Source organism: Cydia fagiglandana, chromosome 18, assembly GCF_963556715.1.
Source record: "Cydia fagiglandana chromosome 18, ilCydFagi1.1, whole genome shotgun sequence".
NCBI lineage: Eukaryota > Metazoa > Arthropoda > Insecta > Lepidoptera > Tortricidae > Cydia > Cydia fagiglandana.
In genome coordinates this window covers 17,065,179-17,083,836 of record NC_085949.1, presented here as the reverse complement: position 1 = coordinate 17,083,836, position 18,658 = coordinate 17,065,179, and the positions used below count along the sequence as shown (strand labels likewise).

General features: G+C 36.6%; 1 protein-coding gene and 1 long non-coding RNA gene across 3 annotated transcripts in view; both read right to left on the bottom strand.

The window, feature by feature from the left end:
- The window catches only part of LOC134673403 (homeobox protein homothorax), a 343,072-nt gene that overhangs the window by 86,205 nt on the left and 238,209 nt on the right, over positions 1–18,658 (bottom strand). The window lies entirely within an intron of this gene.
- Positions 8,100–8,925, bottom strand: LOC134673513 (uncharacterized). The gene is made up of 2 exons (XR_010099494.1): positions 8,458–8,925; positions 8,100–8,368 (listed from the first exon to the last, which is right to left on the bottom strand). It is a non-coding gene; the product is annotated as an uncharacterized LOC134673513 (long non-coding RNA).

The following is an 18,658-nucleotide window of genomic DNA, read 5'->3' as shown; positions in this document are numbered from 1 at the left end:
AATACTCGTGGCGTCTTTATTAACAATTTTCGGCTTCGCCTCAAATTGTTACTCACGCCACTCGCCTTTTTTGACCTCTCTTAAACAACGGTTGCATAATATACTATAATATAGCCATTCTACGCTATATAATCCGTTTACATAGCTTTATTACAAAATTAAGAGGTCTCCGTCATAAACTGAACAGTATGTAAAATAACCATATCCAGCGATCGGAGAGCGCAGAGGTCGCTAGATGCGCCGATATGCGCCCGCGCAATTGATACGTCAACCGCCATTGTGCGCCATTGCGACTTTTGATATCGCAATTTGTTTTGATATTGATTTGAAATAAATTTTTAGACACCCACGCGACATGCTTCGGAGATCGTAGGCAAAATGGATCCATTTTTAAACGCGCGAGTGGCTAAAATACGAGAGAAGAGAAATTAAATTTGTTTAATGATTTGAAATTATTCTCAATACATCTCGCTTATATTACATGAGGTGATTTTGATAATTTTGAAATTCACTGACATGTACGTAAAACACCTGATTTTATCGCGTTTGGGTTGGCACCAACTAGAATTTGTTCTGTAGAACCTAAAGATATAGGTATAGAATGTAAAGTCAAAACAATACCTATTAAATCAAGTAAATGTTGTTAAATTTCGAATGCAGCTTATTGTGAGGTCCTCCTACACGTTTGAATAGGTACATTTTGTAAAAAGCGAAATAGACATTGCAAGGTTTTCAGTATTCTATATTGAACTACGAGCATTTAACACTTGTGAAACAGACGCCTATCTAACCCCCCTTTTTCATAAACCTTGGCAAACCTTTGTTTTTTGTCCCATTTTAACAAGCACAAATATGTGATAGGGACAAACGATTATTAACGGATTTTTAGAGTAGATGGACGTTTATGTTTAACGCTATTAAACCATTTATGGTAACCGCTTATTATCAACTGGATATAAAAACTTCAGATAGGTACGCTAGGAAAACTTGATGTTATTTTTAAAGTGTTAGTGAGATACCAATACAGTAGAACCTTTTTCAGGTTTTTTTATATTTTAACGATGATTTATAGGTCAATTTTTAATATACTGTACAGTTTTTTTTACGATAAATGGTATTTTCGTTTGATCTCATCGCAAAAAAGTCCGAATTATGACTATCCGAATTAGTCTCACTCGCAATTAGCTCGGATAGATCTCGCAATTAGATATTAGATTAGGGTTCTACTATATATATGTAATGAAAGTAAAAATGAACTAAAACTAAATTCAAGCTAAAATAGATTAAAAAACCCAGCGGCATTATATCGTAGATGCTAGCCTCATACACTAATTATAAAATTGTTTTAAAAATCTGTTATGTTTCATACTCTCCAGTGAAGAATCAAGACGTTACCCCGTGCCTATATTTACATATTCCCATTCCCGCACCCCATAGATTTAGGTGCCAGCAAATGGATTGTTTTCTCCACATAGGTACCGAAATAAAATTTATAGTCTCTTTTTACCCCGCGGCCCGCTCGTGCGTTTTTCCCCATTTCGATTTATTGCAAACTTATGCCGGGATAATCGAGATTTTAATGTACCGGCAGATTTATAACGGTATTGCTTTTCGAAATTTGATATCTCAATAGTTGCGCGAAATTACGAAATTATTGGTTGGACAAAGGGAGTGTAATAATCGAATTTAAACTGTCGTGAGACATCATCATCATCTTCCTCGGATCCCGGCATTATCCCGGCATTTTGTCACGGCTGATGGGAATCAAGGGTCCGCTTGGCAACTAATCCCGAGAACGTTATCGATATAAAATACAAAATAAATGATAAATTGACATGTTTCCGTATTTTTACTCTATGCAGCCAACTTTAAGCATTTCAGTTTTTCATTAGAATTTTCTCGTGATCAAAAAGTGTAATAATTCAACATAAAAAAGACAATTTTACGTAAACATAAAGATAAGATAAAAAAATAGTTTATTCAAGTAGGCATATTACAATGCGCTTATGAACGTCAAATAAACCTTTACCGGCTCCAACCGTACACCTCTGCCCCGAGAAAATTTAAATCCCCCCTCAATTATAACCATAAAAAACCCATCTTATAAAACGCATGGAAAAAGTCTCACCATCATCATTGGCCTGTCACATCAATAAGATGATGGTTTAAGCAGCGTCTATATTAAGAGTGCGGCACTTCCGCAAATTACTATGAAAAAAGTCTAGGCATTTAATTAAAAGTAATAATTTGAAACGCCTCATAAAAAACGTATGTCGAAAGGTTAGTCAATACAATGTACCTCCAGGTATGGTTTTATGAACCTCCAGGTCTTTTTAGTATTAAGATTTATGTGCGTATTACGCACCTCTAACATATGTATCTTATATGACTGTATGTGTTCTGAATAAATAAAATAAAATAAATAAATAAATAAACAATGTTTATAATTAAACATTGTTTTACTCATTGTGTAAACCACCTGTCAATATGTCCCGTGTCCGTCAGCGTGGGAGGTCCAGGTTATGCACTAATGCGGCTAATGCAACTGCAGTGTTTATCTTGAGATTGTTTGTTCAATTAAAAGCATGACAGTATAGAACTGACAAATTCGAGAATGGAACTTCATACTGCACTCTAGGGGAATGAAAACAAATCAATTTGTTTGAAGATTTCTATACAGATACCCATTTTAAACGGCTTTGAGTGTACTTAGTATCGGTGACATAGAACGTGACGGCAATCTTTAGTACAAAATATTTAAGATTTCTTTTCTTCATTGGTATACGAGTAATATTTACGTCACCTTATATGCATTTTAATATGGCTATGGTGTGTTGTACTATAAAATTAAACGCCTCTGACAGGAAAGTACTTTAAAAAACCTATAAGCGAGGCGGATAGGGGCGGCAAAATCGGCATAGCCTACGGGCGGCAAATGTCTAAATCCGGCACTGCTGACAAGTTAAAATAGGTATGTGCCATTTTGCAAACACTAAAATGATATTAATATCAATTATTAAGTCCTTACGATCATTTTATCGAATTTCTCGATAGATTGTAGTTAAAATAAGAGATGCTTTTTATTGATAAAAAAATATTTCGAAGATTAGACTTAATTAAAAATTTTACAAATGAATTCCCTTGCGTAAAGCATAATGTCTCATTTAGGTACAAGATCAGTGGCCAACCCTTTGACAAACATTATATTAGTGAATATCCATAAGACACCTTCATTGTTAGTTGGCGCACCGGCGGGATTCGAACCGCGTTAATAATTTATACACACGTGACTGGGTTCTACTAGGGTCGCATGAAATAGAGGGAGGTCTCTGGAGCCCGCAAAAAGCTGAGGTATTCCAGTTGCTATCCAAGTACGGGGGAGACGAAGGCTCAAGGATAATAGCATATCCTATAGAGAGCTGCTAGAGTTAGACCAATATAAGTCTCCAACGTCAAACTTCTATGAAATGATGATGAATAACGCCAAGCGCGCACCACGATTTTAATTTTTGCGACACGATTTTAGAATCGCGCTGTAATTTATCGCAGAAAATTCAGTGCGCGCACTGCGATGAAAAAGTCGACGATTTGTTCATTCTCGACATGGATGTCGTACCAGTCGCTTGTCGTGAAACAATATGCAATCGCTGTATGACTGAGTATTTATACCACAAAGGTGATCTCCTTCTATTTCTATAATTAAACGGTCAACATCTAGCGTCTCATCTTGTAACTCCATTGGAGAAGCAGGTTCCGATATGTTGACGCTTGGAGAGCGAAATGCCGACTGAGGTCCCGGCTGCGATTTTATTATCGCAGTGCGCGCGGGGCCATACAGCTTCGTATGCTGCAATTCACTTTGCGACAATCGCGTCGCGCGCTGTCGCGGAAAAATGTAACAAATCACAATTTTAAAATCGCTGCGATATTTTTGTCGCATATGCGCGCACCGCCATATAAACCCATACGTTACATTTCTGCGACTAAATTATCGCGCGACAAAAAATCGTGGTGCGCGCTTGGCTTAACACTTGCACTGCGTGTGCTATCACTTATTAATATACTTAATATTAATAGTAAATAAGAGCGATTTACAGCGGCAGTTAAGCCTCAGGGGGCTTTGTTCGCTGTCATGATTTTTTTAAATGTATTATTTTATGTTAATAAATAAATGAAAAAAAAAAAAAAAAAACAAAATTGTTGCAAACTTATCTTGATCTAACTCTAGATTTTTATAGAACCAAGTCAACTGGGGACCAGATTTACTTTCTTTTCACATTCTTAAACGTTCTACAAGTATTATATATATAACGTTTTTATTTTAACTCGCTATTAGCTTCGTTGGTAGGGTCGCCATGTGATGTAAGGGATTCAATCACACCTACTCGAGTTCAAGTGCTGTTTTAGTTATATTCAGATATTTCATTCTTTATCCAAGTAATGACATTCCTTGAAGGGAATTCTGATGTAGATCTACAGTTACAGACCTAAATGTCACGTTATTTTGGTTTAGTTTTAAAAACCAAATAGCCCTCGCTACAATGGAGACATTTAAGAAATATTTCTATACCTTACAAAGCGCCTCGCCAAACTTAACCATTGTCGCCTGTTTCTACATATAAGTTACCCCAGATCTCGAGCTCCATGTAAACTGGTTTTCTAGGTGATATTATGGTAACATAGTGTGGTGCTAGTATAGTTCGGAGTTAGGTTAGGACTCACAATTTTGCGGGACGGCTAAAGTTAGTTCAGAATAGTGAATAACTTTTGGCTTTAGTAATTTAGGGGCTATTATAATTACATACGTGTCCTTTCAACTTGGTTAACCGACTTTGGCGGGATAAGTTATTGTGGCTGATGTGTTTGACTCTAAACCACATCTACAATATTTTAAGCATCTATTTCTAGTAAAGCAGTTTCTGTTTCTGTTAAAACTACACTTTTTGCTTTTATTCTGGACTCGCCATTTAATTTGGACACTCTTGAGTCTTTTAAAATATGTACCTACATATTTTTTTCTGTCATAACGAAATGTATGCAAACTACCCATTTTCAAATTTTGTAATGGCAATAAAGGTGATTTCATACATACGAGATGGCGTATTATCTTGTAAAGCGAGTTACACATTGCATGAAGGGTGAGACCCTTCACTTTGATGTTATTTGATTATTTTTATTCTACTAACCCCGTAAACTAGGTTGTACAGTAGTATAAGAGTTCGAAACGGACTTATTTTAAATCCATTCTACACACCTCGTCACGACACTCCTCGGTACGGAGTGAAACATGTCGAGCGTTTTTCGACTTAATACGTGTCGTGAGTGACCCGTTCTTAATATATTTTTTCTACTCCCGTACTTTTATTTGTCATTTAAAGGGTTGTGCATACACCTTTAAAACCCTACCTTAGCCTCTACCATCAGTTGGCAGAGTATTTTTCACTTACACTGGGTGAATAAACGTGCCGTGAGTCACGTTTTACGTTTCTTTACGGTCTTATGTACCTAACTTCACTCCACTCCAAACGATACTGTCCCTTTCTAACTATACTAAAAAACAGAGCAAGAGTTACGAGTATATCGGAGTTTTATACAGCGCCTCTAGGAGTCACCTAATGAACTAAATAACAAAATTGTCAAATTTTCTCACGTCTACGTAATTTACTATCTATGCATCTCGCTCTCGCATATTAGTGCAAGTGAGATGCACAGAAAGTAATGTTACATATACTGATGGTAGCCGTGAATATGGAGGGTAGAGATAAGGAGAATCCTTTATGACTTTATGAGAAAACTCCTTAATGGGAGAATATTTGCAAAAACTGGGCACGCTGTCAGCTATTATAATTTTTTTACATCTCTCCAGAGTAGCGAAAAAAAGAAAACCCATAAACTTAGTCTTTCATTGTATTAATACCGTACTAAAAATCATGGCGCTGTCATTTTCTTTACAAAACAGTCTGCCGATTTTTGCGGCGGAGGGGACATCAAATGTATTGCTATTTCTAGATGATTTGTACGTAACGTACAAATAGCCATGTCAGTCTGTACAAAAGTTTGCACAATTGTGCAAGTTTTTCGGCGGTGTACCCTTGTTTTGCCGACAAACTTTTCATCGAATATTATTTCATCGACAACAATTCATCGAAACGTTAGTACTAGTAATATTGTTTGGCGTTATTTTGTTTCATATACTATTTATTTCAATTTTTCTTACTGCGTAGAAATAATATTCAACGAATATTACTTGATCGCTAATTCGTTTCAAAATATTTTGATTGGCACAACTACTAAACATCGCAATTCATTTGTGCGACGTATTACTTTAATACATTTTTATATGTCGTACTATACATTTATACATTTTTCTGTTGTAAGAATTTTAGATTTAGGTTAGGTTAGGACTGCGACCCCACACAGAAACGAACGGCTATCAAAGTCGGTTTAGGTTAGGTTAGAACTGCGACCCCACACAGAAACGAACGGCTTTCAAAGTAGGTTTAGGTTAGGTTAGAACTGTGACCCCACACAGAAACGAACGGCTTTCAAAGTAGGTTTAGGTTAGGTTAGAACTGTGACCCTACACAGAAACGGACGGCTTTTAAAGTAGGTTTAGGTTAGGTTAGAACTGCGACCCCACACAGAAACGAACGGCTTTTTAAAGTAGGTTTAGGTTAGGTTAGAACTGCGACCCTACACAGAAATGAACGGCTTAAATTATACCTATTTATAATTTGGCCAAAATGAAAATGGCAGCCTTGTTTCGATAAGAAATATTACAAATTGAAGTAATTTTACGCGTAATCAATTTTATTAAATATAATACAAAATGAAATAAGAAAACCCGTAAAGAAATACCACGATATAAACTATATACAAAATAACTCAAGTACCAATTAAAAGTCCCCGATTTAAATTTACTAGTATCGATTCTTCGACGCAATAACTTGTCGATGAAATAAAAATACTTGAAACGTTGTCTTCCAAATAACATTCGATGAAATGTCTGTCGGAAATTCAAGGGTAAACCGTTTTTCGGCAGAGGGGTAAGTAATAATGTCAACAAAAAAATAAAGAGTATACCTTCGAGACTACTACGACTATGATATTTGATTTATTCGGTTGTCAATATAAAACAAATGTAGGTGTTCTTTCTTCTCGTAAGAGACGCCATTACTATGTAGTCTTGCTTGAGATTAATAAACATTACCTATATGGTGTTAAAACAAGCTTTTCTTTCCTGCTTGGAACCCTAATCCTAAATCCTAACAGTAAGCACTCAATGGCCACTCCAGTTATTAAATGCTCTAAGACCAATTTTGTCACTATTTTACTGACTCAACCTTCATTCTACAATTTTTTAAAGATTTGACGTTGCCATAGTTACAAAAATTATAAACACGTCAATGTTAGTAAACAATGTATAAATTAAAATATATTGTATTCAAGACAAAAATTGCAAAATATGATAATTACGTAAACATCATTAATAATCGAGTTAAAATTATGACTTTGCGTGTTAAAAAATAGGAAGCAAAGTATACGGCGCGATTATACAGGCCTATTTTGGCTACATATTTATTACCTATGACGAAAATAGTACACACATGAGAAGAAATCTTAAAATATTAAAATAGGTATGTATTATATTGGTCCGCTTCAGTCCACATCATGACAGCGGCCGTCTCCTACTACTAAGTAACATTATCTAATAGAGTGTGCGGAAAGAGAAGAGTCGTGAAATTTAGGGGAGCCCATACATTATACCTACGACTCTTCTCTTTCCGCACAGACCCTACGTATGACCTTAATAGCGATCTTAATTTTATAGTACCTATATGATCTCGAGTATATTTCAGTGCCAAGCGCCCCATTTCCAATACAAAATGAACCCACGCAGCGGGTTTTTGGCAATAAATGTGTTTAAATCATATTTAAATTTTCAGATTCTGAACCACCAGCAAGTTTTTGAAGAAAGTTTTATATTTCCTGTTACCAAGTTTACATGAAAAACGATTACCTAGGTACCAAACACAATAATTTGAACAACGGAAAATTAAATAATACTTAGTACTTAAAGAAAAATAAATAAACTCACAGAACATTTGTATGTTTTATTTTATTTAAGATAATAATGCTTAATAAAATACGTAGCAATTCTTGTGTAAATATTATAATAGGTCATGCGGTATGTTCTTACTATTTATGTGTAATGTGCACCCAGCAACAAAAACAGCAACATGTCTATGTACCGCTCCTTGTATTGAGCCTTAATTCTTAATACATATGTAACTTCTACATGCATACGCATGCATACATGATGCAATCCGGGTTTTCATGGAAATGTTGTTTTCAATCAGCTTCTTGCCTAAAACCAAAAACTGCTCGTAAGCAATGTGATTTTCGCAAAAGTAGCAGTAGAAATAGGAAAATATGATGTCAAGTATAACTCATTACCTTTGTACTAAATCAGCCTTTTATCGAACTATTAATTGATTTATCCCTTAAAGTTTTGCTTGAAGTGCACGTACTGTTATAAATTAATACATATTACGTTGAAAATTGCATGGATATTTGTAAAAAATCTGCGTATTTGTTGTGATTACAAGTTGACAGAAATGACACGTTGGAAACGCACGTATTTTTCGTGTCACTGTCACGTTTACTCGCGTTAAATATTTACGCAGAACAATTCTGGCTCAGTTTTCATTATATAATTAGAAAGAGAGCGTTTTAGGTGTGAAGTTAGGCAAGTATGGAAAACTCGCGTAAAAACGTCTATAACTCATGGTACCAATTGAATTTTTTAGTTCTTTACGTGACCGGTAGAGGCTCTGTACATTTACTCCATACATTTTCCTTAACTTTCTCACTGTCTTCACTTCTCACTGTCATTCACGAAACTGATAGTAGAGCTACTTATATGTAGTTGTAAAGACAAGTCTTAAGTAGCGATGGGCGAGTCGAGTTATCTGATTCGAATAATCCGAATCAACCTACAGATGAGTTGATTCGAATCAAGACTATTGGCAATCCGAATCAACTCGGCCACTAAACTGACTGGTAACTTGGTATCCGATCCGCTGACTCGGCGAATGAATCGCCAATTCACCAACTCTCCGAGCCGAGTCAACGCTACGCTAAGGCCATTCAAAAATAAACCTTAATTCGATAGCCCGAAGGTTCTTTTTACAACAACTGCCGCTTGATTCGCCGTTTCAATCCGAGTTGACTGGTACTATGACCATTCAAAAATAAACCTTAATTCCGTAGCCCGAAGGTTCTTTTTACAACAACTGCCGCTTGATTCGCCATCCCGAGTCGAGTTCACTGCTAGTATGGCCATTGAAAAATAAACCTTAATTCGGTGCCTTGAAGGTTCTGTTTACAACAACTGCCGCTTGACTCGTTTGCGGCTCCGCGGCCCGTGACCTTGTCGCGAACCACGCAAACCGTCGAGTCGAGTCAGTTCGAATTTCAACTCGGATCAGTGGCCGAATCGATTCGAATGATTCGAATCGAAAAATAGTGGACTCGTCACATCGCTAGTCTTAAGTCTATTCCCCAAAAAAGAATTTGTGCATACAAGCAGTATATTTTTGGCGATTTTACGATACTTCGTGTAATGCCCTTAACTTAAAAAATATTGAATGAAATACAGTGTTGCCAACCTTATTTTAAATGTCATCTCTGACAAATAAGTGAACCATAGAATTTATTTTTAATTTCATTCATTCATTCATTCTTTTCCCGCGCGTACCCTTCATTTTTGCTACTTCTTGAATTAAAAATATTTGTTAAATTTACAATTTTATTTCAAAGTGTTCGTAGAAAAAGTATTGTTTGCAACGTTGTTTAACTGAGTAAAAAATACTCGTGGCGTCTTTATTAACAATTTTCGGCTTCGCCTCAAATTGTTACTCACGCCACTCGCCTTTTTTGACCTCTCTTAAACAACGGTTGCATAATATACTATAATATAGCCATTCTACGCTATATAATCCGTTTACATAGCTTTATTACAAAATTAAGAGGTCTCCGTCATAAACTGAACAGTATGTAAAATAACCATATCCAGCGATCGGAGAGCGCAGAGGTCGCTAGATGCGCCGATATGCGCCCGCGCAATTGATACGTCAACCGCCATTGTGCGCCATTGCGACTTTTGATATCGCAATTTGTTTTGATATTGATTTGAAATAAATTTTTAGACACCCACGCGACATGCTTCGGAGATCGTAGGCAAAATGGATCCATTTTTAAACGCGCGAGTGGCTAAAATACGAGAGAAGAGAAATTAAATTTGTTTAATGATTTGAAATTATTCTCAATACATCTCGCTTATATTACATGAGGTGATTTTGATAATTTTGAAATTCACTGACATGTACGTAAAACACCTGATTTTATCGCGTTTGGGTTGGCACCAACTAGAATTTGTTCTGTAGAACCTAAAGATATAGGTATAGAATGTAAAGTCAAAACAATACCTATTAAATCAAGTAAATGTTGTTAAATTTCGAATGCAGCTTATTGTGAGGTCCTCCTACACGTTTGAATAGGTACATTTTGTAAAAAGCGAAATAGACATTGCAAGGTTTTCAGTATTCTATATTGAACTACGAGCATTTAACACTTGTGAAACAGACGCCTATCTAACCCCCCTTTTTCATAAACCTTGGCAAACCTTTGTTTTTTGTCCCATTTTAACAAGCACAAATATGTGATAGGGACAAACGATTATTAACGGATTTTTAGAGTAGATGGACGTTTATGTTTAACGCTATTAAACCATTTATGGTAACCGCTTATTATCAACTGGATATAAAAACTTCAGATAGGTACGCTAGGAAAACTTGATGTTATTTTTAAAGTGTTAGTGAGATACCAATACAGTAGAACCTTTTTCAGGTTTTTTTATATTTTAACGATGATTTATAGGTCAATTTTTAATATACTGTACAGTTTTTTTTACGATAAATGGTATTTTCGTTTGATCTCATCGCAAAAAAGTCCGAATTATGACTATCCGAATTAGTCTCACTCGCAATTAGCTCGGATAGATCTCGCAATTAGATATTAGATTAGGGTTCTACTATATATATGTAATGAAAGTAAAAATGAACTAAAACTAAATTCAAGCTAAAATAGATTAAAAAACCCAGCGGCATTATATCGTAGATGCTAGCCTCATACACTAATTATAAAATTGTTTTAAAAATCTGTTATGTTTCATACTCTCCAGTGAAGAATCAAGACGTTACCCCGTGCCTATATTTACATATTCCCATTCCCGCACCCCATAGATTTAGGTGCCAGCAAATGGATTGTTTTCTCCACATAGGTACCGAAATAAAATTTATAGTCTCTTTTTACCCCGCGGCCCGCTCGTGCGTTTTTCCCCATTTCGATTTATTGCAAACTTATGCCGGGATAATCGAGATTTTAATGTACCGGCAGATTTATAACGGTATTGCTTTTCGAAATTTGATATCTCAATAGTTGCGCGAAATTACGAAATTATTGGTTGGACAAAGGGAGTGTAATAATCGAATTTAAACTGTCGTGAGACATCATCATCATCTTCCTCGGATCCCGGCATTATCCCGGCATTTTGTCACGGCTGATGGGAATCAAGGGTCCGCTTGGCAACTAATCCCGAGAACGTTATCGATATAAAATACAAAATAAATGATAAATTGACATGTTTCCGTATTTTTACTCTATGCAGCCAACTTTAAGCATTTCAGTTTTTCATTAGAATTTTCTCGTGATCAAAAAGTGTAATAATTCAACATAAAAAAGACAATTTTACGTAAACATAAAGATAAGATAAAAAAATAGTTTATTCAAGTAGGCATATTACAATGCGCTTATGAACGTCAAATAAACCTTTACCGGCTCCAACCGTACACCTCTGCCCCGAGAAAATTTAAATCCCCCCTCAATTATAACCATAAAAAACCCATCTTATAAAACGCATGGAAAAAGTCTCACCATCATCATTGGCCTGTCACATCAATAAGATGATGGTTTAAGCAGCGTCTATATTAAGAGTGCGGCACTTCCGCAAATTACTATGAAAAAAGTCTAGGCATTTAATTAAAAGTAATAATTTGAAACGCCTCATAAAAAACGTATGTCGAAAGGTTAGTCAATACAATGTACCTCCAGGTATGGTTTTATGAACCTCCAGGTCTTTTTAGTATTAAGATTTATGTGCGTATTACGCACCTCTAACATATGTATCTTATATGACTGTATGTGTTCTGAATAAATAAAATAAAATAAATAAATAAATAAACAATGTTTATAATTAAACATTGTTTTACTCATTGTGTAAACCACCTGTCAATATGTCCCGTGTCCGTCAGCGTGGGAGGTCCAGGTTATGCACTAATGCGGCTAATGCAACTGCAGTGTTTATCTTGAGATTGTTTGTTCAATTAAAAGCATGACAGTATAGAACTGACAAATTCGAGAATGGAACTTCATACTGCACTCTAGGGGAATGAAAACAAATCAATTTGTTTGAAGATTTCTATACAGATACCCATTTTAAACGGCTTTGAGTGTACTTAGTATCGGTGACATAGAACGTGACGGCAATCTTTAGTACAAAATATTTAAGATTTCTTTTCTTCATTGGTATACGAGTAATATTTATATCTACCGAACTATTTATATCAAAAATATACTACCAACTACCAACATCGTAAAGTAATACCTGGCATCCTTCATTCTAAACTTTATAAACAAAATTTAAATAACAATATAAGTAGCAATAACTCTTGTCAGACGCCGCAAATAAATAATAAATCCTTATGCATATGCGATGAAAAATTCAGAGCATCGCAGAAACCGAAATTCCCTAATGATATGCTCTAGAGGAAATTCCCGCGAAGTGTATGGCGTATTTTACAATTTTCCCAGCTTTCGGTGTTGCCATAACAATAATAATATATTCAGGGCCCCGGTGATTTCCAGACGTGTCGTAAAAATCATAGCGTCTCGGAGGTATCCCGGTTTCAGAACGTTCCCGAAGACACAACTTCGTATATGACGGATTATATTCTTCGCTAGTGTGACGTGACGTTTTTGGATTGAAACGTAAATTATGCACACACTTTGCGTGCGCGAAACGCGTATGAATACACAACCGTATTCCCTTTGTAATTTCTTTGCAAGGAAGCATATTTTCGCATTTTAAATAAACTATGAAGCGTTATTTACTGAATAGTTGTGTTTCGTTTGAGGGCAGAAGGCCGACCACAAATAGATGTCAAAAAAGTAGGGTCCCCGAGTATGGGGCCTTTATATCTCACCAGGGAGACATAAAGGTGCGGAGGTGGCCCTAACCCTATCGAAGCGATGTGACCGGCTGATGGATGGCACTATCGCGACCCTCCCTGAGTGTATCCTTCTGTTCCGTGCTTCGCGTTTCTTGTTTATTTATCTTGTTTATGTGCGAACGAGTGCGAAACACCCATTCCATCTGATTCTTAAACCTTAAATCCTTTTTGTTGCTTAAAACACGTCGCTTTTATTTTCTTTATCACTCCATTGGATTCTATTCTCGCCGACTTGTATCCTGCGCGCGAAAGAGGCGTTTTTAAACTGATAATGGTAAGTGACGTCTAAAATAAGTGTCGTAAGTGTCGGACAGTGTGTTAATTCTGTCTAGCCAATTAACTTTAAAACTGTTTAAAATAGGAATAGAGCAACCGAAATATCTCGAGCAAGCTTAATTGAACGACACCTGCCAATTTTTGAAAAACTCCGCACTTTTTCGCCAGGAGCGCACAATTCAGCAGGATATAAAGAATTCAAAAGTCCAATTCGGGAGTTACCGCGACAGGATAGCTTTTAAATTATGCAGATCTGTAATGGACGGCGAGCGGAGCATTTTAGCGAACGAAAATAGTTTCCGAGCGTGACTACACGCCACCATTTTAAAACCGGAGTGATTTTAATTTGACAGTTTCATAAAAACATATTCGCATTTCATATTTAGTAAATCCTCGCTCGCATGAATAGGGATTACGTTCGAAAATCAAAATTGAAATTTGAGAGGCAACGGCGGGCTGAATCGGCCAATGGAAACAAAAGCAGCAGTCAGACGGTAAATGGTCGATACTAATCTCGGAGCCGGAACAGCCGAGCTGACGGCCGTTCGGAAGCCGCAACTGGGCTAGGAAATGAGATAGGTGCGCACAACTCCTAGTGTTCTCTGTTAGCCTGGTACCTGGCGCCTGTAATGTGACGGTTCTGACGGCTTAATGGAATTGGGACGAGACGCGTGACTCAATCAATGGAGGGCATCGTGCTAACAGAACATTTGTATCAGGTGCAAAACTATCTACAATCTACACCTGTACTCATGTTTCCATATCAGTCGGAATGTTTACTTAATTAATTACGGGACGTGGTAATTATTTGAAAGCACGAACGTGGCCTTTTTTTCCAGACCAATTATGGAGTAAAAAATATGCGGTACGTATACAGAAATGTAGAGGTTTTGCATATCAATCGGGCGAAAGAGGCGGTATCATTAAATACGGCAAAAACGATTGTGTCGGGCGCATCAAAGGGGCAAAGAGAAGACTTATTCATGAAGCCTTCGGAGGCTGAATGAAGCTTGGAAATGTCGCTACCAGGGCTACACACGTTCTGCGGTAGAAAATGTTGCATTTAAAATAATGACTTAAATTTATGAAGGTTAAGTTGCTTTTAATTGTACAAAATAAGGTCTTGTGTGGTATGATGTGTGTCATGTTTAACATACATATCTATATCTTTAAATATATAATGCGATTATACTATTAACTTGGTTAAGCAAGGAAAATAATGTAAAATAATTCTCGATTATTTATCTGACACAATCGTTCTAATAGTTAGAAAACTCGTATATTTTTCATTTCTTTCATATTTATAAATGTATTATAATTAAAAAATAAACTATTTATGGTACTACTGATCTATAGTACCCTTAGAGCATTTAATAACCGGACTCGCCCTTAAGAGCTTACCCCTCTGCCGAAAACCTTGCACAACCGAAAACCGTGCAGGAGGGCAATTTATTCTGCAAACTTTTGTATGGACTGACATGGCTATATGTACGTTACGTTACGTTAAGAAACATTTGACGTCCCTTTCCCCGCAAAAATCGGCAGATTGTTTTTTTACAGAAAATGACAGCCAAGGCGTCTCCAGTTACTAAATGCTCTAAGATATTACCTTATTTCATTTGAAATTTACTTTTATCTCTATAAAAGTTCAATACTTGTACAAATACTTACGCCATGACTTAGGAGTTAATAATAATAACGCAATAAAAACAAACATTTATCATGTAACCCTTATAAAAAATTACTTGTTTCATAAAAACTTCACATATATTTGAAAATGAACTAGAACCGTCGCAAGTGCTACGTGCAGCCCTGTCAATGCCGCTTTGCATACAGCCCGTAAATAACGATACGCGGCTTAGATACCGGCCTAAAAACTGCCACAACCTTGCTTGACCTGTTGAAACGTTCTATAGTTTGTTTAGTGCGGATTTTGTACTATAATGTTTCTTTATAGTTTCGATACGCGGCTTAGAACCCGGTCTAAAAAGTGCTGCAACCTTGCTTGACCTGTTGAAATGTTCTATAGTTTGTTTAGTGCGGATTTTGTACTGTCTATAATGTTTCTATATAGTTTCGATACGCGGCTTAGATACCGGCCAAAAAACTGCCACAACCTTGCTTGACCTGTTGAAATGTTCTATATTAGTTTGTTTAGTGCGGATTTTGAACTAAATAATGTTTGTTGTGAAATGAAGGCAAAATTATAACGATGTGCGGCTTAGATACCGGTCTAAAAATGGTTGCAACCTTGCTTGACCTGTTGAAATGTTCAATAGTTTGTTTAGTGCGGATTTTGTACTATAATGTTTCTTTATAGTTTCGATACGCGGCTTAGATACCGACCTATAAACTGCCACAACCTTGCTTGACCTGTTGAAACGTTCTGTAGTTGGCTTATTTTATTGGTTATAATGTTTTTAGGCCCGATTTGGCTTGCACCTATAACCCAGCCTTAATACTGCCCGCAACCTTGCTTGACCTGTTGAACTGTTCAAAAGTTTGTTTAGAAATTTGAACTATAAAAACGCTGTTCTTCCAAATTGACAGATTTTTCTTCCGAACTTGCACACTTGCACATTGAATTGATGATACACACTTAAGTGTCCCACTGATTAACAGTCCGCCGGACGGTATCAGTTGTTCGGAACTGTCAAAATTTTGTTCTAACTGACAGGCCGATACCGTCCGGCGGGCTGTTAATCAGTGGGCCCCTTTAGTCTCATTTATACACTCGATAATTCATTCGATTGCAGACTCGAACAGCGCTGTTTCAGCTCTGATTAGTGCTGCGAATTATCGACTCGTCAGTTTATCGTGGATGGAGGCATATCGTGGATGGAGGCGTAGTGTGTGTCGCTTGCACTTCGCTGAGCGTTATGAGATACGAGAGAATGCAGTGTTTCGAATCAATATACACCGTGTTTTTATTGAATTCCGTTAACTTCGGGGTATGGTTAAGTATGTTTAAAAGAACTAAATGGCATAGTTATATCTTAAAAAAATATTTTTTTTGAGCTTTTCTTAGGAAAAAAAAATAAGTTTAAAAAGTAATTAAATGTAGCATATAGCGTTGTTGTAACATGGACATTACATTTAACTCAACAAAACAATTGAAGTCTGTGACATATCAATGTCATTTCGTAGATCGATCGACCGAGATTGTACGTATACTTAAGTTTAGTAGCAAATGTATGAACTCATTCTAAACACTAATCAATATGTAAACCGGCCCTAAGGCAAGTGTACACACTTGTAGAGGCCTTAGAGGAAAAAATAAATTATTGATTATCTCCGAAATGGAGTTAATTAGAATATCGGTGTCTTTGAGAAAGTTACTTGATTTAAGCTCAGGAATGCACCATTGAAATTAACGGAAATCAAAAAAAACACGGTGTAGAAGGGACCATATCTCTCGCTATATCGTAATCCCGTAAGGGAATCGTATAGGTGGTGTAAGCACGTACTGCTTGCCCTTATAAGTTATAGTTGGTCAAAGACGCCAAGTCTTTTTACGATTGATTCAAGATTTAAAATATTTATTCTTTATTCAGATAGGTTAAGCGTTGATCAATTAATTTTGAGCTAATTGAAATCCCAATAGTAATTTGGGAAAAAATACCGCATTAATAACATTAATCGCACTTTCAGTGTCAATTAATCAATCGCACCGATCTGTATAGAACAAAGTGTGAGAGTGTCATTAAGTCATTATTACAGAACTTTGACATTAATGAATGACATTGCTTCACTTTGTCAGTGCAAATGCAAACTATCTATAATATCTACTACTATGACTATACCTAATAATAGTTCTCTATAATAGTTCAGCAAGCTTTCGCCAACTCTAGCTAATCCCCAAGTCCGCACGCGGGCGCGCATAAACAGGCGTCGCTGACAAATTTCATATCTAACTGATATCGAGCCAAGTAAATCATTCCTTTACGTCGCCGCGTGAGTTATCGGTGTGAACGCGGCTTTATTTCACTGCCGGTGCGTGGCGCGGTGTGTGTACGCGATGCGGTTTCCTCGTTGGTTAAGGTTGACACATCTGCATACATCTGCGAAGAAATTGTCCGAGTGGATATGACGTCTGACTTTCAATCCGGAGGTCGCGGGTTCAAATCCTGGCTCGTACCAATGAGTTTTTCGGAACTTATATATGTACGAAATATCATTTGATATTTACCACTAGCTTTTCGGTGAAGGAAAACATCGTGAGGAAACCTGCATACATCTGCGAAGAAATTCAAAGGTGTATGTGAAGTCCCCAATCCGCATTGGGCTAGCGTGGGGACTATAGCCCAAACCCTCTCGTGCTTGAGAGGAGGCCTGTGCCCAGCTGTGGGACGTATATAGGCTAAATTATATTTATATATAAGGTTGACGAAATACAAAAAGCGCTGGAGGCCTAGCGGTAAGAGCGTGCGACTTTCAATCCGTGGGTTCAAACCCCGGCTCGTACCAATGAGTTTTCGGAACTTATATACGAAATATAATTTATAATTTACCAGTTGCTTTCCCAACGTTGCGACTAATCCCAATAAGACCTAGTTTCCCCTCTGGGTTGGAATGTGAGATGGCAGTCGCTTTCGTAAAGACAAATGCCTACGTCAAATCATGGGATTAGTTGTCTAACTGTACCTATGTTGTAACTGTATGTTATCTACACTAAACTAAACAGATCAAGACATTTGGGGAAATCTTGGAAAATGTGTTAGGTAATATAAGGTGCAGGGGGAAATTTAGACTGCGGGATAATATAAACTAATCGAAATATCTTCCATATTTTACATTAATAACTAGAGTCACATACACAACACATCTTTTTCGCTATCTCGACATATACATATATGCCATTCTAGTTACTCGAAAGAATGTAAAATATGGAAGATATTTCGTTTAATTTAAATTACCCCGTAGTCTAAATTGACCCCCTGCACCTAGTTGAATTTTTTTGCATAATTCATTTGTAAATTTGCTCAACAAACGAATCAGTACGTAAATTAAGTAATTAGACTCTTTAATTT